This window comes from Canis aureus, chromosome 3 (assembly GCF_053574225.1).
Source record: "Canis aureus isolate CA01 chromosome 3, VMU_Caureus_v.1.0, whole genome shotgun sequence".
In the NCBI taxonomy this organism is placed as follows: domain Eukaryota; kingdom Metazoa; phylum Chordata; class Mammalia; order Carnivora; family Canidae; genus Canis; species Canis aureus.
This window is the reverse complement of record NC_135613.1, coordinates 37,755,126-37,781,462: the sequence shown is the minus strand read 5'-3', so window position 1 is coordinate 37,781,462 and position 26,337 is coordinate 37,755,126. Positions and strand designations below refer to the sequence as shown.

Sequence of the window (26,337 nt, the reverse complement as noted above, 5' to 3'; positions counted from 1 at the left end):
ATCTTACATTACCATGGTATGTTTGACAAAACTATTGGAACATCACTGTTAACTAAACTCTAGACTTTTTTCAGGTCTCACCAGTTTTTTCCACTAATGTCCTTTATTCTAGGATACAGTCCAGGTTTAACTGAATTTTAGGTAAAGGAAAGCCTTGCCAATGATGGAAAAGTTTGTTTACTTAGGGAATAAGGATTTGGTATTAGGGCAGTAGAATGATAAGTGACTTTTCTTCTATGGTCAAAACTTTCACACTCTTGTAACGTTAACTATAAGGGAATAGTTATTACATGAAGTCTCTCGCACCATGGGCGTTTGGTACTGTCTGGTGCAAATCAGATTGTAGATTAGAAAAGTCCTTCAATTATCTACTGGCCCCATGGAGTAAGGGAGAAGCATGTATGTTTGTGTTGGGGGAGCCAGGTGATAGGGAAGCTGAACCACCATCATTGTCACAAGAAGGAGGGAACAGAAAGGGGGAGGGGCTGGATGCTTTTAAATTCTGCTGGGGGAGGCGAAGGGGGGCGGGGCATAATCCAGTGGTTGGTCAATCTAGGGGAGTGGCTTCAAAGGCTTTTTGGGTTTTGTTTGTCTTTTTTTTTTAATTTAAGCTTCTGCAATTCTTCAAACAAAAGTCTATTAATTATCTATAGTGTGGCAGTCCCTCTGTTGGCTGCTTTACCTACACTTTCCATACCTATACTCCTTTTTTTTTTTTTTATTGAAGTTCAATTTGCCAACATATATATAGCATAACACCCAGTGCTCATCCTGCCAAGTGCCCCCCTCAGTGCCCATCACCCAGTCACCCCAACCCCCCCGCCCATTTCCCCTTCCACTACTCCATACCTATACTCCTTAAAACAAGATGCTCTTATTCCCATTTTAAGGATCAAAAGGGTGGGGTCAGAGAGGCTAAGTGATTTTCCCAAAGACATAGTCTGTCAGTGTTTGGATTAGAACCCAGGTCTGTGTGACATTATTGTTCTTATGCCCTAAATTGTACTCCTTTGACATCCTCTTTAAAAAAAAAAAAGCCTCTTTGGAGTTTGGCATCAAAGGAGGAACCTTCTATTCTGCTGAGTATTTGGTTAAGAGGCCTGAAGGAATACCAGAAAGTTTAGTGGGATTGTGTGCATATGTGTTACCAGTGGGGTTGCTGGGTGTAAACCATTGCTTGAAGCAGAGATATCAACCTCTCCTTCCTCTTTTCCTCAATTGATCAATCACTAGGAATCTTGTGTCTGCTCTTGGTTAAAACTAGCATTTTGGAGGTTTTGGAAGCGGGCCAGCAGTGATGAATGAGTATGGCCCAGTCAGTGTCCAGATCCATCTGGGGTTCCCTTGGGACAGGCCAACTTGAGTTTTCTGGGCCAGATGCTTGGGAAACCTCCAACTTGGCTTTGGGGGTACACAAAACCAAAATAAATGAAGTGGAATAAAAAAAGCTGGAGGCACCCCAGCATGCCCTATTTACAAAGTGCTTTAGTTCCTTTTGGGTTGTATTTGATTTTCTCCTTCACTGAGAAATGGGGAGACATCACAATGACTTATGTGCCAAAGAGAGGACTCCCAACCATCCTTCAGCCTCCCTCACCCCCTCGGCCCCTTTTGTGTGACAGGATGCCCTCAATTACTCTCTTTAGGGGGGGGTCCCAGTCAGAAGAAGATGGAGCCAACCATCTGTTACCGACTCCAGTGAGCAATTTAATTTTCTCTTGTTCCCAACAAGGAGGATTTTGTAAGTACATAAATTACCGTCAGTCCTGGTTAATCAGGAGCTTGCTGTCTGAAGGGGCGGGGATGGTCAAGTTGGATACACCCACTGACCTGGACTTACCAAGAGGAAAGGCACCCTGCACTTTGGGGGAAAAGTCATTTGAAGGAAGTAAAGAATGTCAGACAGAGAAACTTCCTTAGAGATCATCCAATCTGACACTTCTTTTATAAATGAGGAAATCAGGGCCAGAGAGGGTAAATGATCTGTCTAGCTAGGCAGAGCACAGTTAGGGCTTGAACTAAGGAGCTCCAATTCCCAAACTCTATCTTTCCAACACAACACAAGGTAAAACAAATGACCTACTTGCCCCTGCCATTTAATCTCTAGAGGTGGGACCAAAGGATAATAATCATGACAATGACGACCACCACAGGAGCTACACCTCATGTGACCAGCAATGTAGGAGAGGCAGTTTAGTGCAGAGTTAACAGAATGGGCTCTGGAGCCAGATAGCCTGGTTCAAACCCCCAGTTCCATCACTTAATAGCTGTGTGATCTTGGGTAAGTTACTTAACCTCTGGAGCCTAGGCCAACAATGTCAGTTTTTGAGGTCTGTCCCTTCACATCCCCTTAGTGTCCTCACCCTTTCCAGCCCAACTTTCCATGTTCAGCATCTGCATCTTTGTTGGAGAGCTATCCTTGGGCCCCCAGAGTCTGCTCTGTCAATGACCATTGCAGGCCCAGAGTCTCCTAGGGATGGCCTTTGACCAACAACTGACAGATGTGGGGGGATAAATGCCCCAGCTTCCTTACTTCTTGCTCAGGATAGTTCCCAGGGATGGGTTTTATACCATTCTCCAGAGTTCCCTGCAGGATTAGGCTCTATTCACCCACCACAGTGGCTGGCTTAATAATGCCTGTGTTATTGCTCACTGGTACTGTGTCCTTTGCATCTCTTCATTAACTGTTTGCATTCAAATCCTTGTCTTAGCATCTGCAAATGGTTTGTTAATCCAAACTAAGACAGTGCCTCCACTTTCTCATTTATAAAATGATGTCAATGATAGTTTCTATATCAAAGAGTAGCTGTTAGGGGTAAATGGGCTGAAGTTGCAAAGAACAGTGCCTGATGCACAGTGAAAATTCAACAAATAGCTATGTAGCTGACACATGCTTATCTCATTATCTTATTAATTCCACACTGTATACACACAATTATTCCCATTATACAAATAAGATAATCCAAGCTCAGAGAGGCTAAGTAATTTTCCCAAAGTCATGAAGCTTAATAAGAAGTAATGTCAAGACCCAAACACAGATTGATCTTTGAAGTTCCTTCCATTTTTACCTCTGCCAAGCGGTTTTCCCTGATCCTTCCAATCTGGGCCAAGGTCAAGGGTCCTTCCTCTTGTGCTCCTACTACTTCAGTCACAGGACTTGTCCCAGTGTATTGCTTGTCAGACTTTCCCTCTAGGCTTCTAGCTCTGGGAAGCCCAGTACCTTCCCTCAGACATTTCTGGGAGCTCAGCTTTTAGCCTGGTGTCCTGTGCATAGTAGGCTTCCAGTGAGTGCTGAATAAATAAGCACACAACTTGAAACCAGAAGAGGCAGCCAGCAAGGTTGGCGGGGGCGGGCGGCGCCCAGAGTAAACTCCAGGGCACAAGTCCATGTTTGTGTCTCACAGTCTTCAGATTTCAACTGGAAGCATCTTGGAAATCTTCCCAGGAAATACTCTTCTCCTCCCATTCCTGCTGCAGACAGGATTTATATATGGTTGATGGGCCTCTTGGGTATTCCAAAATTTCATCAAGGCATCTAGTCGCTCTTAAAATCTTGTCAGGGAGACAAGGATCTCACATGTTACCACATAGAGACACATGAGCATCCAATCCCAGTAATTGTTCCATTGTGAGGTAACACTGGAGCAGCAAAGCTTTCAAGGACTGTTAAGGAGTGTGAGAAAAAGCAGGCAGGAGATGAACTGTGGATCAACATGACTGGAAGGATGCCCACTGGAGCAGGAGGAGACCAAAATTAGGCTAGAAGTGCAAGGGTCTTATAACGATACTGATAACTGGTAATCATACCCACCTCTTTAAAGCGTGCGCTATATATTGGCTTCAACACATTGTTTAAGAACCTAAGTTTCAGAGTTAATATTGCTTGAGTTTGAATCCTCTGTCATTTATTAGCTGTATGATCTTGGGTGAACTATTTAGTCTCTCTGTGCCTCAGTCTGTTGTCGGATTTGTAAATGGGGATAACACATACTTTCCTCACAGTACTGTCAGAAATAAAATAGCATGTGATGTGCTTGGGAAAGTGTTTTACCACATGGTAAGCAAGTAGGCAATTGCTAGTTTTTAGTAGGCACTGAATAAGACTTTAAGGAGTAAAAGGTAGACTATTTTTGTTCTCAGGAAGCTCAGAACATACAGTCAACGTTGCTAAGCTCACTTGCCCACGTATAGAGAAATGTTTGAGCAGGTTCCCCCAATTACCATTTGTTTGTTGAAAAGAGCTGAATGATAAAAAATAGGAAGAGGATGCTGGGGGAGCATAGAGAAGCAGCGTCTAGTTCAGAGCTGGGTAGGAGTGGTTACTGGTGGAAGTCAGGGAAGGCTTCCCCAAGAGGCAGTACTTGAAATAAGTCTCATGGACACATCAGAGTTATCTGAGAAGGTAGGAGAGGGCTTTCCAGGGAAAAGAACACCCTAGGTCAACACTGACAGATGGGCTTGGAAAAAAAAGTGAGCTATTTGAGAAATGTTGAAAAGTTTGGCTCTATAGCACTGAGTGGGAGAGTAGGGAAGCGTTCTGCTACTACTCACAATCCTTCAGTGGTATCTCATGGCTCTTGGGCTCTAGACCAGGGTCCTATACATGACCCATTGAAGTCCAATGCACTGTTCCCTACCGACCACCCTCAATCCCACCTTCTGCTGCTTTAGCCACATTGGCTGGCTTAGTGGGCTCTCTGCAAAACCGGCTCTGAGTCCAAGATTCAGATACAGATGGTTTCTTCTATGAGTATTCCCAAGAGGAACCCAGGAAGAAGTGGTGGAAGCCAAGAAAGAGTGTGATTTCAGGTGCAGTTTCAAACTGTTCCTGATTCCACAGGAAGCCGTAGACTTTCTCCACCTTCAATTCATCCATATCAATTGGTTATTGGCACTGGGCACCCGAGGAGGACATAAACTCCCAGGCACCTCTGGGTCTTGGTACAGGTGAGGTGCCTCCAGCCTGTGAAGATCACAGGTGTTAAGGTAAGTGGCTAGCCACAAAACACAGGAACAGAAGTGATCCCAGGGCATGAGGGCAGGCGTGGAGACCAACAGTGCCCATCACATTGGCCTGCTTTCGGTAACCTGAATGCTCCCAGCGCTCTCCCTTCCTTAATCTGGCTAACTTTTCTCATCCTGCGAGCTGCAGCTAAATGCTGTTCATCGAGGAGACAGTCTGACCCTTTAGACTGGATTAGGCCTGCCAACTGTTTTCAAGGCACCCTACATTTTTTCTTCCCAGCACTTCAAAACAAACTGTAACCAATTACATATCCAATCAGTTCTTCCGTATGGGGCAAAACTCCGTCAACTGCCAAAGACAGAAAAACAAGTCATATGAACTGAAGTAAAAACAGGGGAGTGCCTTCTGCAGCTGGAAAAGGTGTGAGGTGTGACTGGAGAACAGGACCCACACTGCCCACAGCCCACAAGACCGCCGGGCTTGGACCTGCAGCCTCCACATAGCTGGGCTCTTCTCTTTTCTAAACTCGGCTTCTTCCTCTGGGCCTCCTTTCTTTCTGCTATTGCAGATGTGGAGGGAATGTGAGCTCAGGCAGCTCCAAATTCTCATCCTAGTCACTACCGCAAGACACCCCACCTGACCCAAGAGAGCACAAGCCCACCTGTAGAACCATCACCGCAGCCCAAGTGGACATGGGCCAACGTGATTGGCCAGGCCTTGGTCATGTGCTTGCCCAGCTGCGGAGGGAGGACAGGGCAGTGCCCTGACAGGCCCCTCAGAGTCGCATGATTGGCAAGGGCCATGCTCACTTCTCGAAGAACGTGCAGGAGAGGAGCTGGGGGTGCCACGTCTCTGCCTCGTTGGATGGTGTGTCTCCCACAGATGTTTACAGCCATTGCCTTCCACGTGTCAGCCATTCTTATAGGTAAAAAGAAATATAGGAAATAAATATATTAAGCCTTGCTTGCACCACAGCTTTTGCTTTTTTGGGGGAAGAAGGAAAATAAGCACGCTGATAATCAAAAACGTGTCAGGTAGTCAGATTTGTTCTGGGAAAAAAGCAGAGAGTACAGATGATAGCACATGCTGAGGAGACACTGTTTTCCTCAGGTGGTCAGAGAGGGCAGCTTGGAAGACCGCGCAGGCAGGTGCCCGATGGTGACGAATCAACTACGCCATTCTGAGGGACATGAACTAAGTCCTCATGCCTCGTCTGCTTGTCTGCCTGCCCGCCTTTCTTCCTCCCTCCCTCCCTGAGTTCCTTCCTTCCTTTCTAGGTTTTCTTAAAAATGTACTGCTCAGACTGCCCCAGCAGGGGTAGGGCATTTATTTAAAAATGCAGTTTTCCAGACTTCTCTGAAGACCCAGAGATTGAGAAGTCTCTAGGGTGATGCCTAAGCATCTAGATTTTTAATAAGCTCTCCAGGGGATTCTTATGCACATTCAAGTTTGAAAACTAATATTTGAGGCAGCGGAGAGATAAGAGAGGCTCTGAACAGGGAAGAAAGTGGACCTCAGTTGTGTTATGGAAGAGTAAGTCTTAGAGGCTACTGCATTGAGGATGGGCTGGAGGCTGGCCAGGTGTAAAGGTCTTGGAGACAGGGAGAGAACACATAGCCAGGTGGTAGATCAAAAAGTTTAGGTGGTGGTGGACAGACAGAGTTTGTGCCTGGTACAGTGTGTGGGTGAAGGAGAGGGAGCTGTTTAAAGGCTCCCTGTGCTCTGACTGGGGTGCTGGGGGGTACTGGGACCATTTACCTAGGAACAATTACCTATAGGCATCATTGGCATTGCATCTCTTTCTTTACCTATTCTGTATCCAGGGAGTGATTTTACTTACTTACTTACTTATTTATTTTAAAAAGATTTTATTTATTTATTTATTTATTTATTTATTTATTTATTTATTTATTTATTCAAGCAGGGGGGAAAGTGCAGAGGGAGAGGGAGAAACAGACTCCCCGCTGAGCAGGGAGCCCAGCGCTGGGCTTGATCCCAGGACCCCAGGATCATGACCTGAGCCGAAGGCAGATGCTTACCTGACTGAGCCACTCAGGCACCCCCCAAGGAGTGATTTTAGAGTCATATATTATAATGGTGTCATTTTATTATTCAACAAATGATTAAAGACTTTTTAATTGTTTCTTTTTCTTCTCTTCTAGTATTTCCTCCTTTTTTTTTTTTTGAGTTTCTGGAATTTTACTTGAAAGGGGTTGATAGTAACTGCTTGCCATTTTTAATTTTGTCTCTTGTATAATTCATTTGCCAAGGGAAACCATTAAGGAGCAAGCTTTATTTTGTGGCATGGGAAGGAGAGATAGTGAATGATATTGAGGAGCCAAGACATCTGACGGACTAAGAATACAGTGCCTAGGACTTTTGGTTGTTCCAGTTGGATGTCTTGGGTGAAGCCGGTCACTCCAGGGGGGGGGGGGGATGCTTCCCATTTGCTCACCCCTGTTCAGAATCCTAAGAGATAAATAATAAAGTTATCTCCACTTAACTACTCTTCTGCAAATCTTCAGTGGGTGTGCCCTAGGTCTAACTAGATGATTGGGTGTGAGGACTACATGAGATAATGTTGGTGAGATTCATGGCATTCAGTAGAATCCATAGTATTTTCTCAATGAAGGAGACTGGGCGGGTATTATTGGCCCAACTTATATGCTTAGAGAAGTAAAATGACTTACCTGATATCACACAACCAAAATGAAGATCTGGCTTTAAATCCTTGCCATTTGGATTCTACAGTTTGTGTATTTTTCACCCCCAGGCAGGTGAAGGCTGGGCAGGGTGCCAGGACCTCAGTTTAACTGCTAGAGTTGGGGATGTGCTCCATTCCGGGGTGAAGGACCATATTAGTTTGAGAAGCTGAGGTAGCAGTCTGATCTTCTCCCCCCATGGTGGCCCTGCCCAGGCCACAGATGGCAGATCCTGTGCTCATCAGAGACCAGATCTAAATTCCCACTGATATTTGTTCAATAGCTCAGACATGCTAAGGCTAGCTGTCTTATAAATTATGGAACAGATTAACTGAGTTAGGCCTGAGACATAAATAACAAAGCCTCTCCACCCAGTGACAGGACACAAGGCTAAAGGCAAAAACACAGGAATTGTGGCAGAGAAGCAGACTGTTTTCCTCCTTTAGGGAAAGGCTGATGGAGAAGAGGGCCAGGATAAAAATAGAGGACAAGGGATGAGGTCAGAGGGAATTCTAGGCAGAAGGGATGACAGAACCAAGGAAAATAGGCCCCAGGGAGCAATCTCATTGACTCGTAAGGTTTTGTGGAGGAGAAAGCAGAGGAAAAAAACAAACTCTGACTTCTCTGTCCTTGTGCCCACCAATCTCCCATTGGATGAACCCAATCTGAAGTCCCAGCAAGGGGTCCTGAGTAATGCCATCCACAGGGGCAAACTCTCAAAGATAAGAGTCCTTGTGGCCATCTGTGATTACCTATATCTATTCTGGAGAGGAGAGCTTCGGGAAGGTAGGAGTGCTCATGAAACAGTGTCAGGTGATTCTGAGGTTCTGGTGGGTCATAATATAGTGAGTACAGGTGGAGAAAAGACTTTAGTTCTCCACGCTCAGCACCCTGGTCCTTCCTTTTGTTTTCTTCTGCAGCCATGGAGTCATCCATGGTATTTCCCCTTCTCTCAAAGCCTGTTTCCAATACCTCAGGGAGTCCTGCTGGCTCTACCCTCCATATCCAGAAGGCTACTACTTCTCACCGTCTTCACTTCTGTTACCCTCCTTCAAGCTGTCATCCTTGCTTGGATTAGTTCAATAGCCTTCTACACTACTGCTGCCTTTCCTTGCCCCCTTGTAGTCCATTACTGACACAGCAGCAAGATCGATCCTTCAATCCTTCAGAAATACAAGTCAGATTCTATCACTCCTCTGCTCAAAACCCTGCCATGGACCCTGTTCACGCAGTCAAAGCCAGAGTCCTTCAGGGGCCTGCATAATCTGCACCCCCAACTTTTTCTCTGAAATCACCTCTTACTACCCTTGCTTACACCCCCACTCTCCCTCCAACCTCACTGACCTCCTTGCTGTTCTTCAAAAACTCTAGAGAGCTCTCACCCTGGGGCTTTTGCATTGGCTCTCCCTTTTGCCTAGAATGCTTTTCCACCAGTTGTTTATGGGGTTGACACCCTCACTTCCTTAAAATCTCTTCTCGAATGTCACCTTCCCTGTGAGTACCCTGTTCACTCTATTTAAAATTGCAACCTATCCAAGCTTCCCCTTCCCTTCGCTCCTGACTCACCTTATCCTCCCTGCTTTGTTCTCATTGGGCTGTTTGTTAGGAGGAGTTGAGACCACCCCATGCGAGGTGCCGGCCAAATGTGCAATTCTGCACCTACTGCACCTTCCAGTCGGGTGGGCCCCCTGGGTGAGAATAGAAAAGGTGGGGATGTGGGAGGCCCCTTGTGACTGCTCAAGCTCTGCTTCTTCACACAGCCTACAACCTCATTATCCACACACAGGAGCACAGGCAATTGCCTCAGGGTATGAGAGTCAGCTTGCAAAGAGAAGTGCCTGTGCGGCAGACAGGATGCTGAGGCAGAGCTGGCAGCCAGCAGGAGGGGCCAGCCCTTCTTTCCTGATGTCCTCAACCAGAAGGGAGCTGAGGCCACAGAGCACTGGGTGGGAGGGGATGTGTGGGGTGAGGTGTGTTTGGAGGGACTCACAGAAAGTTCCTAACTTCCTCCTACTCCCCCAGAAAATGGTCCTGTTATTGGGAAAAGTCTCAGTTCAACCTATGCATGTGCCAGGTTCAGGGGGAGCTCTTGGTTGGGAGCTGTGGGGGGAGGAGAGCAGGCAAGTAAATGCTTTCAGTTCTGTGTTATCAAAAAGACCTGTGATGATGTAAACACAGGCACTAGGAAACGCACATGGCAAAGGGATACTCCTCTTCCAAACTGAGTCTTGACTCATTCATGCATTCATTCAAATGGTATTTGTGGAGGATCAGCTGTAGGCAAAGAGGCACTTCTTCAGCTGCAGGGGATACAGTAATGAATCAAAAAAAGCTTCCTCTGATTTCCAGGAACTTAGTTTAGAGTCCAGGCCAGAGGACAGATATAATAAGTAAACTAAAAAATAAATGTAACATTAAAATTGTGTTTTGGTGAAAGGCTATGAAGAAACGTAGGAGAAGCTTTAGAGGAAGTGTTAGTGGGAGGGTCTCTCCTGTCCCCAGGGAAGCCCTACAAAAAATGGGTAGGGAAGGAGAGACCCTGAGGCTTGAAGAGCCAGGGAATGGGAGGATCAGGTGAGGGCAGCCTGGAGGAGGCATTCTGGGCATGGCAGCGTTGTGAGCACCCAGTGCAGGCCCTTCTACTCCTATTCTGAACCCACCCATCCTGAGCTTGTGCAGACTCCATGTTTAAGCCACATTCAACTTGGCTCCTCTCCTCAGGCCACTGGCATATAGTCCCACATGTCACACCTCACTTGTCCTTCAGGGCTGTGCCCAAATAGCACCCCTCAAGGCTCTTCCCTAAAGCCTGCAGGCCAGGGTATTCATACTCACCTCCGAGTTTCTGGCCTGGGAGTGTAACTCATCTGTCCACATGTCTATCTCCCCAGCCAGGCTGTCAGACTTGAGAGCTGGGGTGCAGCCCCTGTGTGCAGAGCCCGTGGCTTAGACTAGGTAGGGGCTCAGTTAATGTGTATGAATAAGGGATGAGAGTAGGAAGAGAAAAAAGAAAAAAGGAAGGGAAGAAGGAAGGAGGAGGAGAGAAAGGAAGGTGTAAACTTAGAAAACAGTGTAAATATTTAACCCTCGCAAAGGATAATTCAGAAACCCTTATAAATCCAGATATTTGCAAATGTCAATCTGGAATATATTATTTTTGCCACAAAACTTTTCCCAAGAGCCATTGCTTTCTAGTCTTTATTACTTTTTCTTCACTTCCATCACCAGCATTAGCTCTTGGCTTTCTGCTTTAGAACTACGATTCATAGAGAAATCATTTTTTTGTACATTTTTAGAATTCAGTTCATGAGCCTTGCCTTGTAAACCTCAAAAGCCATGCTGAGATATGAATGTTGGGGTTCTCAGACCTACTCACTGGCAAAGCAAATGACTCTCAGAAACCAAATTAATGATGCTGCAAAATGACAAATTACTACGTGTCATAGACCTCAGGGATCTCCAGAGAATAGTGCAAACAGAGAAAGTTAAAGCGGAATGCTAATGGTGACCGTGCTCACCTGGAAGGCATGGGGGGGCCCTCTGGAAAAGACTTGGCAACTAGTTCTCCTCTCCAGATGCGGCTGGCTCCCGCTCACACTGGGCCACAGGTTTAGCTAAGTACTCGGTTACTAAGGAAACCCAAGTTGTCAGTCCTGAGCCATATGGGAATAATGGTGATTTATTTAGGAAAAGCAAGGTTTGTCACTTTAAGCTTACTGCTACAAAATTGCTTTTTGATTACCTCCCTCCTTATTGCATTGTCTTGTCACAATAAACTACAGAAACAAGTGGCAAGGTTAATAATTATGGGCTTCGTTCTTGTCACTCTCAGGGCCCAGCAAGGTCACGGTTGCAGCCTGAGTGTGGCAGGCAGGCTTGTTCTTCAAACCCCTCCTGTGGAGAAGAGGAAAGCTGCTTGCGATGGTGGTTGTGTGTGTGTGTGTGTGTGTGTGTGTGTGTGTGGCGCGGGGGTGCTGTGAACACCCAGCTCTCTCCAGGAGGCTCTTACTGCCCACTCTCCCTGATGCCTGGGTGCTTCTGGAGCCACAGAGTTCCTAAAATTCAGTCCTCCCAGACTGTATTCAACCCATCTTTCAAACACAATCCAAAGACCATCTCCTCTGTGGCTGAAATCATTCATTCCTATCTTTGCCATTCAAAGCTCACAGTTTGTGCCCTCAGTCAGGAGAGCTTATTGAATAACTGCTAGGTGCCATGCACAGTGCTAGACTTTCCATGTGGCTTTTTTCATTTTGCTCTCACAACCACATACAAGATGGACATCATTACTGTATTAGTTATGCTTTGCCTTTCAGGTTGGCACCACTCTCTTAGGCTGGGTTCTCCATGATTTTCTGGATGCCCATATCTCTAGGCTCAACTTTTTTTAAAATAAAAATGGAATAAAGAGCCTCTCTTGACCTGGTTAGAAAGTCCTGGTGAAGAATCCAGATGGGCTTGCCTTGGTTCAGGGGCCTATCTCTTAATTTAGTCAGGCAAGCAGAATCTCAGACAAACATATCAGTTTCCATTCAGGTTGATTATTTAGAACAATATCTGTAAATAGGAAGGCTGCTGTTTCTGTCAGGAATAGGGTCTGGGATACAAAATTATAAATATTCATTACAGAGCTGTATACTTCATTATCTATTAGATACCAACTAAGAGTCCTCCAAAACTAGTCAGCTCTGGTTTTCTGATTACTGGGTGACCTCAACATCTGCGCAGCGCTCAAACCCCAGGTAGAACTTACTGTGTCTGTCCCTTCTTCTTCCCTCATGTTTAGTATGAGACTGCTGACCATGTCCTGCTATCCTATTTCTAAAATCCTTCCTGATTGTCATTCTCTCTCCTTCACCCTCACTGCTAATATAATAACCCCATCCTTCTATCTCAAGACACAAGCCATAGCTCCCAACTGGCCTCTTTATCTCCGTTTTTCCTCTCTAGGTCAGTCAGGGTCAGCTAGAAAACAGAAACTACTCTAGGTTTTTCTCTAGCTTCTGTGAACAAAAGGAATGTGATTGGGGAAATACATCCAATGGTAAAGATTGCATGTTTGCCTTAGAGCATCCTTGCCCCCATTTTTCTAGAGGATCTCATTATGCTGAGAAATTGCTAGATAGGGTGCATGCACAACAGAACACAGAGAATCCCAATAATGGGTAGTTATTCCACTTTAGACTGCTTACCCTCCTTTTAACTTCCTTCTCTGGGGCCTGGTGAAACATACACAATGTTACTCTTATGGTTTAGCAGCATTTTTCATTAAAAGCTTCCAGGATTTGCTCAATTGTGATGCACCAGGGGTGTGTCTTTGGGCTGTGCATAGATCCTATATGGTATCAAGAAGAATCTATTTCCCCCAAAAGGGAGATTAGAGACCTCTTCCATTGAGACTGAGGACACTGATGATGTAGGCAAAATATAACATATGTAGGAAATGAAGATCCAGAACCCAAAGTCATGGAGATAGGGAGTAGCTACCTTCCACTGTTGGCAAAAGTCAAGCCCCGAAGAGCTCAACAGATAGTAGATCTTGCATCTGAGGATTATACTTGGAGTGAGACCATACACAAAGCCTATTTACCAGAAGGAATGTGAGGGAGAAATGTGTAAGGTGGTCTTCATAGACTTCACAATGGTTCTCTTGTTTGATCCTCTCGACAACCTATGATGAAGATATTATAGAATCCACTTTTTTTTTTTTTAAATATGGGAGAACTGAGGGTTCCTGGTAGTTATGTAACTTAAGTAGGATAGTGGCTACCAAGTGGTAGACTGAGGTATAAGTCCAGGTCATCCTTGACCCTTTCCTTATTGAGGGGGAGAGAGTATTGAGGAGAGGGATACTGGTGTCCACTGTGTCTCCTTATATACACAGGTATGTAATTCTCTTTTCAGGCTGGGGGTTTATTATTTTCTTAGCTCATTCTTTTAGCATATTTTGAATGTTAAGGATTTAAAAAACCCTTCTAGGAATTGCTCTATAATTAATTCCTGGACTACGTGGACCCTTCTTTTCCATTAAAGGCAAAATTGTGTCTAGAGTATTAAAACCTGATAAATACCCTTCCCTTCCCCAGAATGTGGTTTCACAACCACTCTGGAAAACAGTGTGGAGGTTCCTCAAAGAGTTAAAAATAGAACTACTCTATGACCCAGCAATTGCACTACTGGGTACTTACCTCAAAGATACAGATGCAGTGAAATAACGAGACACCTGCACCCCAATGTTTATAGCAGCAAGTCCATAATAGCCAAATTGTGGAAGGAACCTCGGTGTCCATCAACAGACGAATGGATAAAGAAGATGTGCTCTATATATACAATGGAATATTTCTCAGCCATTAGAAAGGACGAATACCCACCATTTGCTTTGACATGGATGGAACTGAAGGGTATCATGCTGAGTGAAATAAGTCAATGGGAGGAGGACAATCATTATATGGTTTCACTCATATGTGGAATATAAGAAATAGTGAAAGCGACCAAAAGGGAAAGGAGGGAAACTGAGTGGGGAAAAATTAGAGGGTGACAAAATATGAGAGACTCCTCTCTGGGAAACAAACAAAGGGTAATGGAAGGAGAAGTGGGTGAGGGGATGGGGTAACTGGGTGACAAGAACTGAGGAGGGCACTTGATGGGATGAACACTGGATGTTATACTATATGTTGACAAATCGAACTTCAATAAAAAAAAAGACTGGTTTTAAAATGCTTTCTGTCTTATCATGCAAATTGTTCAAATTAAAATACCAATAATTTTTGAACACCCATTCTGTGTCAAATTCTTAGTATGCATTTACTCATTTAATCCTTACAATGATCTTAAATACAGATATTACTATTATCACCATTATTTTTATTTAAAAATTTTTTAATTAAAAAAATTTTTTTTAATCATCATTATTTTTGGATGGGAAATTGAGGCATAGAGTGGTAATTGCCCATCATCACAGACTATAGAGCTAGGTTTTAGATTCAGGTCCTTTGTTTACAGAGTTCATTGTTTAATCATGTGCCATTCTGTCTATGATTGTCTGATTTCTGGATTGGGGGACAAGGGAAAAAATGAAAGGGTCAGGGAACTTCATTTACTGAATATTACTAGGTGTTAGAACTCTGTAAAAGATGCAACGTATGTTGTCTCACTTTATTTTTTTTTAATATTTTATTTATTTATTCCTGAGAGACACAGAGAGAGGCAGAGACACAGGCAGAAGGAGAAGCAGGCTCCCTGTGAGGCAACTTATGCAGGACTCCATCCAGGATCCCAGGATCACGACCTCAGCTGAAGGCAGACACTCAACCACTGAGCCACTCAGAAGCCCCTCACTTTATTCCTCTAACCACATGTTGCCTGAACACTCTAACTTCCAAGGAAAGCTAAGACATCTTCCTTCTGACCTCTCATTTCTCTGCTAAGAGAGAATACTTCTGATATGACTCAAGAACACATCAGAGCTCCTTTAGGAGGGAATGTGGAATCTAGTGGGTGGAATAAAGGGAATATAAATGAAATAAGTCTTGAAAAAAGGGTAAATGCTCTGCTTTAGATAGTCCTTCCTCAAGGCCAGTGTTAGTCAGGAGCCATACAGGAAATAGTGTTTCACCAAAGAGAATTTAATGATGGAATTGAATAGATGTATGGGCAGGGTTAAATGAACCAGCAAGTGATCTTGATGTACTTGGGGGCAGCAGATTCACCACTTTCCTTAGGATTTCAAGTGAAAAGGGAAGAAGATGTTACTGGAGTTTAGGAAGTAGGGTTTCCTGGCAGGAACTATAGTCATAGAGGGACACAGACACTGCCAGAACTTCAGGACTGAACTATGGAGGAAGTGAAGAAGAAATACCCTCCTCTCTTTCCTCTTGCTTTGCATTTTCAGCCAGTGCCACTCATTGACCAAGCTCAACTGGAATCTTAAGGGTAGGGAGCTCTGGGATGCTGTCCTTGTGGCAGAATGATAGTGCATAATGGGTCTGTGTGAGTGTAATTGACCAATGGAGAATAACCTGCATGGGGCGGGGGTTATAAGATGGACCTAAGTCTGCCTCCACTGGGAGATTCCCTTTTCTCTTTCCCTCTCTTGGAGCACAAACAGATCACAAAAGGAGGAGCTGATGTTATGCTTAGGTGATCAGCTCAATGCTTTAGGGAGAAGTGCTCTCTCTTTTGGGGTCGAACTTGGCAAGGTTCTTCCCACTGTGGAAGTGATAAGACCTAGAGGTCTAAGATTGGGATGTGGTCAAGGAAAAGGCCTAAGGAGCAGTTATCTGCCCAAATTCCTATCTGGTTCTTAAGACAAAAGAACAGAAGAGATTTTATATAGACAGCCAGAGAGATCTCTGGGATTGAAGTCCTGGTTAGTAGTGGACAGTATGTTTTCCTAGAAGGTTGCCTATTCACCTTGGAACAGGGCAGAGGTAGAATGACAGATAAGTTGAAAAAACTCTTAACGTCCAGAGGGGAGGTGGGTGAGGGATGGGTGAAATAGGTGAAGGAGATTAAGAGGTATAAACTTCCAGTTATAAAGTAAATAACTCATGGAGATGGAAAGCTATAACATAGGGAATATAGCAGAACGAACAAACAAAAAACCCAATATCCATTCCACCCTCCTTATAGTGTGCTTTCCTGTGTGGCAGCATTTTGAACGATGTCCTTAAACACTCCTTTCCCAGACTCCCTTGCAGTTGGGGTTCTAGATGCCTTTGGAGTCCAGCCAATCAGGATTGGCTCATATGAGATTTAGAAGTGAGGAGAGCCTTGCTTCTGCTACTTCTGGAAACCATGGTTGCAGAAGCTTATTTATTTATTTTTCTGAAGCAGCATTAGCAGAAGCCTCACTGTCCACGAACAAGCTTCATGGGTGTTAAGAAGCAGGGTGTCTGGCAGTGATGCAGATGGTAGAGATTGTAATAGGCACCACATGGCTCCGCAGTAGCAGCAGTAGAAATAGCCACCACACAGTAGTAATGTCCTGATTACAGTGACTTCCTGATCATGGCCCTAAGGGTGGATTTGGAGCTGGTGGCTTCTGTATGGTGTAAGAGGCAGAAGCTCTCTTGGGGCATGTGGCATGATTTTGGGAGTTTATTCCTGAAAATTCAATTTTGAGCTTGTCCTTAGCACTCAGCAACTCTCTTAGACATTTAATCTCTGTAATAAATTCCATTTCTGCCTCAACTAGGTAGGGTGGATATTTTTCTTCTGAAGCTGAAACTTGAGCAAAATAGATGGTCTTAGTAATAATACTAACACTTAAGTGCTTACTATGCGCTGAGTACTCTAAACACTTTACATGAATTATTTTATTCATTCAATTCTCTTGACAATCCTATGTACTAGGTGTGATATTGATCCTCATCTTATAGGTGAGAAATCTGAGGACTCCAGGGACCCAATAACTTGCCCCATGTTACCAGATTTTAAGTGGTGAGAGGAGATATGCAGTGCAGTGACTGCTTCTCGTGTTTGGGCTATTGAACGTTTGTTTGATGAGACAGGCTGAGGATTCTGGGATATCAGATCTCAGGCATCATCTCCCATTTTGAAGATATAATTAAGACAACCCAAAGAGGAAACAGAGGCCTAGACACATTGTATATTTGGCCCAAGGTCACGTGAATAGTGGGCGGTCAAGCTGTGATTCAAACACATCTCCTTGACTTCAAAATCTATGCTATTGTCCACTTAAATTTATTCCTGCTGCCCCATGACAGCCCTTCAAATCTGAGAAGACAGCTCTCATATCTCAGCAAATCTTTGCTGCAAGTCAAACATGCTGAGTACTTTCAGCTGTACCTCTCTGAGCTCTCTCTCCACCTGGATCACCCTCCCCCAGTTTGTGACTGTCCCTCTTCAAGTCTGTCATCTTGGACAGATCACAGAGCTCTCTGTGTGGTCTGACAAGCACAGAAAAACCCCCAGCATGAAAGCTCTTAATCTCGGTCAGACTCTTGAAGTTGAGAGGAGCAAATCTCTCTCTTGCCACCATCTTCCCCCAAATGCCTTCCCGGTGGAACCAATTCACTTTGCCTTTGAGGAAGACGTGACTTATGTATTTCCACACAAATTAAGAGCTTTTTTTTTTCACCAGGCCCTTCTAAGCAGGAGGGTGCATTCATTCTCCCTCTGCGGAACTGGAGTGGACTTTTGAGGAGTTATTTATGGGCAGAATGCTAATTACTTAACTACAAATATGTAAATACTTTGAGAATAAATTCATCACAATATATTAGGCATCACATTGTAATTAAGCTCAATTAGGTATTATTAGCAGTATTAATGTCATGTAGCTCGTGCCTGTTCCTAATGAATACATTAACCCAGCCTTGCTGCCACCATCCATGTGGGTGCATTATGATGATGACGATAATAGACACATAATTAGAGCATTATTGCTTTGCTTGCAAATTGTGGAGAGAAATGTCTGTCTTTGGAATCTGAATGATTGGCCTGACTAGATATGTTAGATGTGGCCAGGAGATTATGTAGTCTAGAAATGAGACTTAACATCTTGGCATCTCTGTTTGTAGCTCTTCAAAGAGAGAGGTTTCTGATTTTCTTTCAGAGATTAGAATAAATTCAATAGAAATGGAGTGTGGGATGGAAGCCACCAGAAAGACATTTGGTATACCAGAGTGGTGAGTTTATTGTTCCAAATCACAGCAGAGTTGAGGAGCCAAGTCTGGACATGGAAACAAGGAAGGGCTGAAGCTAAGGTCAGCATGAGTCTGCATGGAATTCAGGGTTCAAGGAAGTGGGAAGAAAGTGGCCCTCAACTCCATCTATCCTTAGAACAACCCCCCGGGGAAGATACTAGTTCCCTAAATTTGCAGAATAGGCAACATCTCAAAGACATCAACTAAAGTTGTCCAAGGTCATATAAAAATAAGTGGCAGAATCAGGATTTGAACTCAGTTTGTCTGACAGTAGTTAATAAAAGAATTCAAGGTAGGCCACTCTAAAAATTTAGGGCCAAGCAGACCATAATGTAGCAAGTACTTATTTACCAAACTTTAGTTAGTACCTTCTGTGAGCCCCTGCTCTGGGCTAGATCATTTCGATAGATTCTACAAACACACTTATCTGAGCTGCTTACCATCAGCCTTAGGAGGATGAGAGAAAGATCAGATGGGCCAACACAGAACAAAGGGAATGATACAGTTAAGTCTTTTACTCAAAAGACTGCGGTGGGAGCACGTTGGTGTTATACAGCCAAGTTTTTAATATTGGCAGGAAGGTTGGATATTAACTCTGATTTGGAGCAGGTTGATGAAGCCAGAGATATGGCTGTAGATGGAGAGAAAGAAACTTTCAGGAGATTCAGGTGTGTTCAATTGTGAAATTCTTTGACAAAAAAATTACTTGAATGTCAAAAGTGGAAGATGTCTTAGAGATCATCCCGAGGCTTCATTTTACTGCTGAAATAACTTACCCAGGGTCTCAGTCAGGATCCAGATAGTCAAACCACTGTAGGAATGTCTTTCAATACAGCAAACAGTCTCATGGGAAAGAACCCAGAAGCCAATTGAGATAGAGAGGCAATCTAGAGACTGTCAAAAGCTGCTACTTTCCTTAGGGTGGAAGGACCAATAGGAAGAGGTGGAGTTATCAGAGGACAGAAGCCAGGCCCATCTGGTAGGAGCTAGAACATTAGGACTCTGGGAATCTTAGAAGTACTGGAACCCAGTGAGATGTGTGGCTAGGCTGGTTATACAGCATCTGTAAGATACAGGACCTGAGGTAAGTTGAGAGAAGAAATACCTGGCTTTCTCCTCTTTCCCACCCTCCTGTCTTCTATGAGAGCATCTCAATGGCTACACTAACCAGGAAGCCAGTAGTTTAAAAAAAGCCAGGAAAATGTAATTCCAGACATAGAGAAAGGAGCAGAAAAAGGGCTGGGGAGGGAGTCTGAGGCAGAAGCAGGAATAGAATCCAGGAATAGAATCCAGGTTTTCTGATTTCCAGTATGGTGTGTTTCATATTGAAATGAGAGTGTGGTTTATTTATGGGAGATTCTTACCAACTAAGAGGGAAATATGGGTGGTGATGAAGATGACCTTAGAAATATTTGCTTATTTCCCATAGTATTTTATGACTAGGTTTTTCAAGACCTTTCTCATAAAATATTTCATCTAATCCTTACAAATTTTGTGAGATAGACATTGCTAATCCTACTTTATAGATGAAGAAATAGAATTTAGGAGAGACTAAGAGAGTCTTACAGTTTCACACCTGATAAACACCAGACCAGCATTTGGCCCTGGTTAGATCTTACTCTCAACCCAAGGAGCTCATGGAAAGGATGGAGGAGATGCTGAAATACAGAGGCTCCTGGATTTGCATAAGCATAGAGACACAGAGCTCGTAAAGATGAAAGCACACCGCCTGCTCTTCTTCCAAAGGAAGCTCTCTGCATGGCTGACGAGCTCCTCTTCTTTACATGGGGCCACTAGGGCACTCTATGAACTCACTATAACACCAGTATCCATGATTCACTACAGTTTTCAAAGGATGCTTGCAAAGAATTGTATTTCATTTTTCCAACCATTCTCAGAGGTAGTAATGTTGGGGACAAATGGTAAGAGAGAGTCACGAAAGATGAAGTAACTTAACTTGGAGCTTACCACCCCATCATGCAGTTTATGCTTCAGCCAAATGTAGTTCTACTCTCCGAGCAGATAATGTACATTATGACTTTGCATTTATTATTTCATCTGTCTGGAATGATCTCCTTCCACATAGAACTTTACTTGATTGAATTGGTTGGCTCCTTCTCTAGCTCTTGAAACAATTTGATCTTGCCTCTGTTGTATTGCTTTGTGATTATTTGCTCACTCACCCATCTCTAGTAGACACTAGTAGATTATGAGCTCCTGGGTTACAAAGAGTATGTCTTAATCACTTCTGTTTCCCTACATTGTGCTGAATAAATGAATGCATGCATGGATGCATAACTGAGACTCAAACCCAGGTCTCCTGGGTCCTTCTTGCCACTGGTCTCTTTACCAAAGCGGCATTTTGCACAGTGGAAGGAAGAAGCTGCTGACCAGAGAGCATAATTGGGGCTGATATAATGGGTCTGTGTAAAGCTCTAAGCCATCTTTTCCTTGTTTTTAACAGGAGAGTTCATGCAAAGAATTAAGTTCTCTTTCTGAGACTAGTTTTGCTGAATTAGCAATCCCTGATCAATTAGACTAAAGGGTTTTCTCTGAGCATGCCAGCTCTTGATTTTTTATTTTGCTGCAAAACAAAAAGGGGGTAAGAGAGCAAGGAGGTGGCAGAGGGTCACAGGCACACAAGGGAGAGAGACAGAATTACAGTGCCCTGTGGGGGCTGGAGGCAGATGGGAGGGTGGACTGCAGCCCAAACTGAGTCTTCCTTCCCCTTCCAACAGGGTGCAAAGCTCAGTTAGTTTCTTCAGGTGAGGTCCACCTCAGAGACAAGCAGGATTGAAGCAACTGGGACAGTTTCACAGTGGGAGGGAATCCAGCATGTACACACTTCTCCCATTTTCTGGCTTAGCAAATGGGGCCTAAAGAGGCAGAGTAACTCATCCAAGGTGCCAGTGACTCAGTATCAGAGCAGAGATTCTCCCATTTACCTTTCTTTTGTTTGTTTCAGGTGTAGTTTTCAACAATTTATCTGTTGCATATAACACCCAGTGCTCATCACACCATGTGTCCTCCTTAATGCCCCTCACCCAGTTACCCCATTTACCTCTTAAGCATTTACCTGCATGCAGGCCTCTGTGCTAAGTGGCATCTGTGGTTCTTGCCTGCCCAGGATCCATTTTCTCACCTCTCACAGCAGCGCCCCAATCTCCTCTGAGGGGCTGGTCCTTCTGCACTAAGTACCATCTTAGTTGGTCTGTCATTCCAAGTGCTCTTCCATCCCCCAGCCATCCCCAGCCAAGGAGTTGACAAGTGAATCAAACAGGCAACTGGATTTCTTTTCCCTAGAATGTGGAGTATTGTGATATGATGATTAAAAAGAGTTAGAGATCTGCATCCAGGAGGCAGGGACCATCTTTGCATCCTACACCCTAGGTCTGCCCTGGGTCCTTTCCTAGGCCTGTTGCTTAAGTTTTTCTATAGAGCCTGTGAGTATTCTCATATCCTTCTTTATTTGGTTACTATAACCAGGCCTGATTCCTACTAGTTGTGACCAAAGAATCCTAAATGGTCCATTTTCCCAACCAGTATTTTTAAGAACAGCCAGAAGGCAAGGAGAGGAAGAAGGATAATAATCCTGCCAAGTGTGTGGACCGTTCTTCATGTTGTCCAGTAGGTATATCATGTGAGCTAATAGGACATTTAAACTGTCCTAGTAACCACATTAAGAAAGTACAAAGAAACAGATGAAATTCATCTTAAAAATAAATTTTATTTAACTTAATATAATCAAAGGATTATCGTTTGCACATGTTACTAGGATAAAAATTGAAATACTTTATATTCTTTTTTACACTAAGTCTTTGAAATCCTGCCTGTATTTTATACTTTTACATTTCAATTTGAATGCTAATTTTTCATCAGAAACATTTGATCTGTATTAAGATTTCATAAAATAGTTGAAAAAAATAGATTCACACAACCAAATTGTGAATACTTGGATGTTTTCCAATAACTGAATTGAGTATTAGCTTTTAAATTTAAGTTGAATTTAACTAAAATTTAAGGTTTTCTTCCTCAGCCACATTAGCCACATTTCAAGTGCTCATGGACGCTAGGTAGTGGCTACTGTCTTGGACAGAGTAGCCCTTTACAGTTACTACACCCATATCACACTTATAGTAAACTCCTCCAACTGCGGGGGAATAATTGTTACTATAATTAACACTATCATCATCAACATCATTATCCTCCTCATTGGTAGCATTATCATGCCCATTCTCCAGATGGGAAAAACAGAGATTCAGAGATTAAATAACCTGCCTAGGGTAACAGAACTGGTAAGAACTAGGTTTAGGGCTTGAATTCAGGTCTGTGTGACTAGCAGTGCTAGCCCAGGGTCTCTGAGTCCTCCACATTAGGGATGGCCTTAAATCAGAGTACAAATGAAGTTGACACCAATATGCTGTGACCTGGAACACATTGCTTGTCTTCTCTGAGATGACATTTCCCTGTCTGTAAAACAAGAGCATGGGACTACCTCCTCTCTGACTTCTAGCTTTATCATTCTGTCTCTGAGGGCATGCAGGTAGAAAATAGAAGCTAGTGTTTATTGAGGCTAAGCACATGCCACCCATGGTTCTAGGCACTTATATTGCTTCATTTAGTCCTCACAATAACACTATGAGGAGGAATCTAATTGTACCCCCATTTAATACACCAAGACGTCAAGCTACTTGCCCAAATTCAACAGGAAGTTGGTGGCAGAGTTGATATTGGAACCCAGGCTATCTGGCTGCAGTGGCAGGTATTTAATCAGTGGCAACATGGCATTTGAAATGGACTCTCAATGAGTACGGGAGTTCTGTTATAGTCACCACTGGGATTCTAGTCCCTAGAATGTAGTTGGTACTCGATTAATAATTGTTGAATGAAGAAATGAATGAATAAATGGGAGGAAGAGAGAGCCCAATGTTGCATGAATTTAGTTCTTGAATTTTTTGGTGTCTGGGGTGTTTCACAAGCGCAAGCAGATATTTGGTATTCTAAATAAACAAATTCCTGAATACATTCATCTTTTCAGATGAATTGGAGATGTGATTTCTGTAGCTACTCCCTTCATTTTTGCCTTTTCTCTAGCTTATGTTTGTGCCTCTTGGGCAACCAGTGACTGTGAGAAAGCCTAGTAGAGCCCATACCTAAGTGGAAAATGGATCTTTTTTCTTTTATTAGAACCTAGATGAGGAAAATCATAAAAGTTGTGATGTCAAATATTACAACCCGGGCAACTTTGAGACAAAATTTTTACCCAAATTATTTCTGATATTAACATATAAAATTTTTTGACAGCCATTTCCCATAGCCTAGATCTTTGCCTATAAATCGGTAAATATTTTACCATATTATGTAACAGTGCTTCACGTGGGATTGAAAGACCTCTTTTCTTTCCTAAACTTTCATATACTTGCTGTATGGGCTTGGGCAAGTTTCCTCACTTCTTTGGTGCTCTTTTTTTCCTTACTTTTTAAAATGAAAAGAAAGTCTAAAAGGTGTCTCCTCCATAATTGTGACCCTCCATAATTCTGTGGAATTATAGCTAGTCATAGAAATAAAATCTTACTAAAAAAAAAAAAAAGAAATAAAATCTTACTGCTTGTAGACAATTCTTTGAATATGTCTTCCTTCCTTCCATCCATCCATCCATCCATCCACCCATCCATCCATCCATCCACCCATCCATTTATATAAGAAACACGGAATACTCTATACCAGGCATCATTCTAGGCATTGGAGACATAGAAATAAAAACAACAACAAAAAAAGAAAACAAAACAGAGTCCTTGCCCTTAAGTGTTCCTAATTTTTATGGGGAGACTGAGAAGAAAATAAATTAGGACACAGTGGGGTGAATTTTCTGCTAGAAGATGCTGAAGAAGCACTAATTAGTAGTAACCAGCCCAGTTTGGGGGTCAGGGAAGTCTTTTGGGGGATGATGGCATATGAGCTGCTCCTGAAGGATGCATGTGAGTTAAGGAAGATGTGAAAGGAAAGCATTTCAGGTACAGAGGGCAGCATGCACAAATGTGGAGAGAAATGAGAGATTCCAGAATCTGCACAGATACTTCAGAATGCCTGGAACATGGGGACATGGAACAAGCATCAGGAGGTGAGGTCAGGATAAAGAGCGAAGGCCAGATTGCCAAGGTTCAGTGTGCTGAGCAAAGGTGCTTGCATTCAGCAATGAGCAGCCACTGAAAGATTTTAAGCAAGGATAGAACATGGTCAGATTTGCATCCCGGGATGATTCCTTCAACTATAGTGTAGAGGATGACCCACAGAGTATCTTGGGAGGCCAAGAGACCAGTTGGAAAGTTGTAAAAATAGAGTAGGGGAGAGATGATAGTTTCTGAAATAGGAAAGAAGCAGTGCAATTGGAGTGGTTGGGGCAGCTCTGAGAGGTAAGGTCTGCAGGATGTGGGGATAAGGGCTGGAGAGCATCAAGTTCAGGTGTGGACTATGGGTGGACAATATATTTTCCACTAAGATGGGAAACGTGATGTTGAGGTTTTATGATTCCATAATGTCAAGAGACAGGTTCTTAGCAGCTCTGACTGTTCTGTTTGAGGGGTGTTTCCATTCCGTTTAGCTCCAGAATATGTTCTATATTAAATACTGTCAGTGTAATTACAGAATGCGATACACTGTAATTATGCTCTATAATTACATTTTCTTCCATTAGCACCATGGCATTCTGGCTCAGTGTAGGCCCCCGGCACCCTGGACTGTCAGCATGGCCCAGACTGCAGGGGCCGCCTGAAGCAGATACAGAATTTTCCTTCTCAGCCTTTTTCAGGTGATACGATGGCAATCACAGGGAGACAGTGCAAAACAATGGTTAAGAACATGGGCTTTGGAAGAGGCTTCCCAGGATTGAATGACAGCATTAACTCTTATCAGCTTTGGGGCTCAGGCAAGTCACTTAATATTTCTGTGCCTCAGTTTCTATGTTTTTAGAAAGGAGAGAATAGATTCTATCTCACAATTTTTAAGAATAAATGAGATAATGGTAATTACCTTTCCTGGTTTTTGTCAAATTTAAGCCCTCAATACAATATTACACTGATGAGAAGTAATGACAAAAGGGGATCCTGCTCATCTTCAGATTCCTGGAATAGTATCTAGCCTCCTTGGGGAAGTTTTAAGATGCCAAGTGTTAAGGTGTTAGGAATGACGTTATTACATCATAGAATTGTAGAATGTTCCTGAAACTAACCTAGTCCTCTCCTTTCTGACATCATTATATAAATGACTAAATAGAGGTCCAGAAAAGATAACCAACTTGTCACATAATTCATTAGTCTCCGAGATGTCTTGAACTCAGAATCCAGAACACTTTATTCCTTGACTGAAGTTTTGACTTTCTTAAGTGTGCCTCTACATTTTACAAAGCATGTGACATGCATTCCTTTTTAAAAATCTTTGAATAGCATTTAACATTTTATTATTTTTAAGATGTTATTTATTTTTCTAAGAGATATTTGAGGTTTACAATGAAATTGAGAGGAGAGTAAAGAGATTTCCCATTACCCTTGCCCCCACACATGCATAGCCTCTACAATTGTCAACATTACTCACCAGAATGGTCTATTTTTTTGTTTTGTTTTGTTTTGTTTTACTGAGGATGAACCTACATTGACACATCATAATCACCCAAAGTCCATAATTTATATTAGGGTTCATTCTTGGTGTTGTACATTTATGGGTTGGGACAAATGTCTAACGACATATATCCATCATTATAATACCATGCAGAGTATTTTCACTGCCCTGAAAATCCTGTGTTACACCTATTCATCTCTCCACTCTCCACACCTGCTTAGAATCACTAATCTTTTTAAGGTCTCTATAGTTTTGCCTTTTTCAGAATGCCATATAATTGGAATCATGCAGTCTACAGCCTTTCAGATTGGCTTTTTTCACTTAGTAATATGTATTTAAGTTTCCTCTATGTCTTTTCATGGCTTGATAATTCATTTATTTTTAA

At 43.1% G+C, this 26,337-nt stretch overlaps 3 long non-coding RNA genes across 8 annotated transcripts in view; 2 read left to right on the top strand and 1 right to left on the bottom strand.

The window, feature by feature from the left end:
* Positions 1–1,567: 1,567 nt before the first annotated feature.
* Positions 1,568–26,337, top strand: part of LOC144310678 (uncharacterized) — a 51,498-nt gene continuing 26,728 nt past the window's right edge. For both annotated transcript variants that reach the window (XR_013376338.1, XR_013376339.1), the window contains exon 1: positions 1,568–1,741. This is a non-coding gene — a long non-coding RNA (uncharacterized LOC144310678). The remainder of the gene's footprint in view (positions 1,742–26,337) is intronic.
* LOC144310677 (uncharacterized) lies at positions 3,572–5,928 on the top strand. Its single transcript, XR_013376337.1, has 2 exons — positions 3,572–3,797; positions 5,246–5,928. It is a non-coding gene; the product is annotated as an uncharacterized LOC144310677 (long non-coding RNA).
* Positions 7,139–25,507, bottom strand: LOC144310676 (uncharacterized). Of its 5 annotated transcripts, XR_013376333.1 has the most exons (7): positions 25,368–25,507; positions 21,415–21,637; positions 13,857–13,988; positions 11,187–11,321; positions 10,504–10,594; positions 9,235–9,356; positions 7,139–7,435 (listed from the first exon to the last, which is right to left on the bottom strand). It is a non-coding gene; the product is annotated as an uncharacterized LOC144310676 (long non-coding RNA). The 5 variants fall into 5 exon arrangements; XR_013376332.1 differs by lacking the exon at positions 10,504–10,594; XR_013376335.1 differs by lacking the exon at positions 10,504–10,594 and having other exon boundaries at positions 21,481–21,637.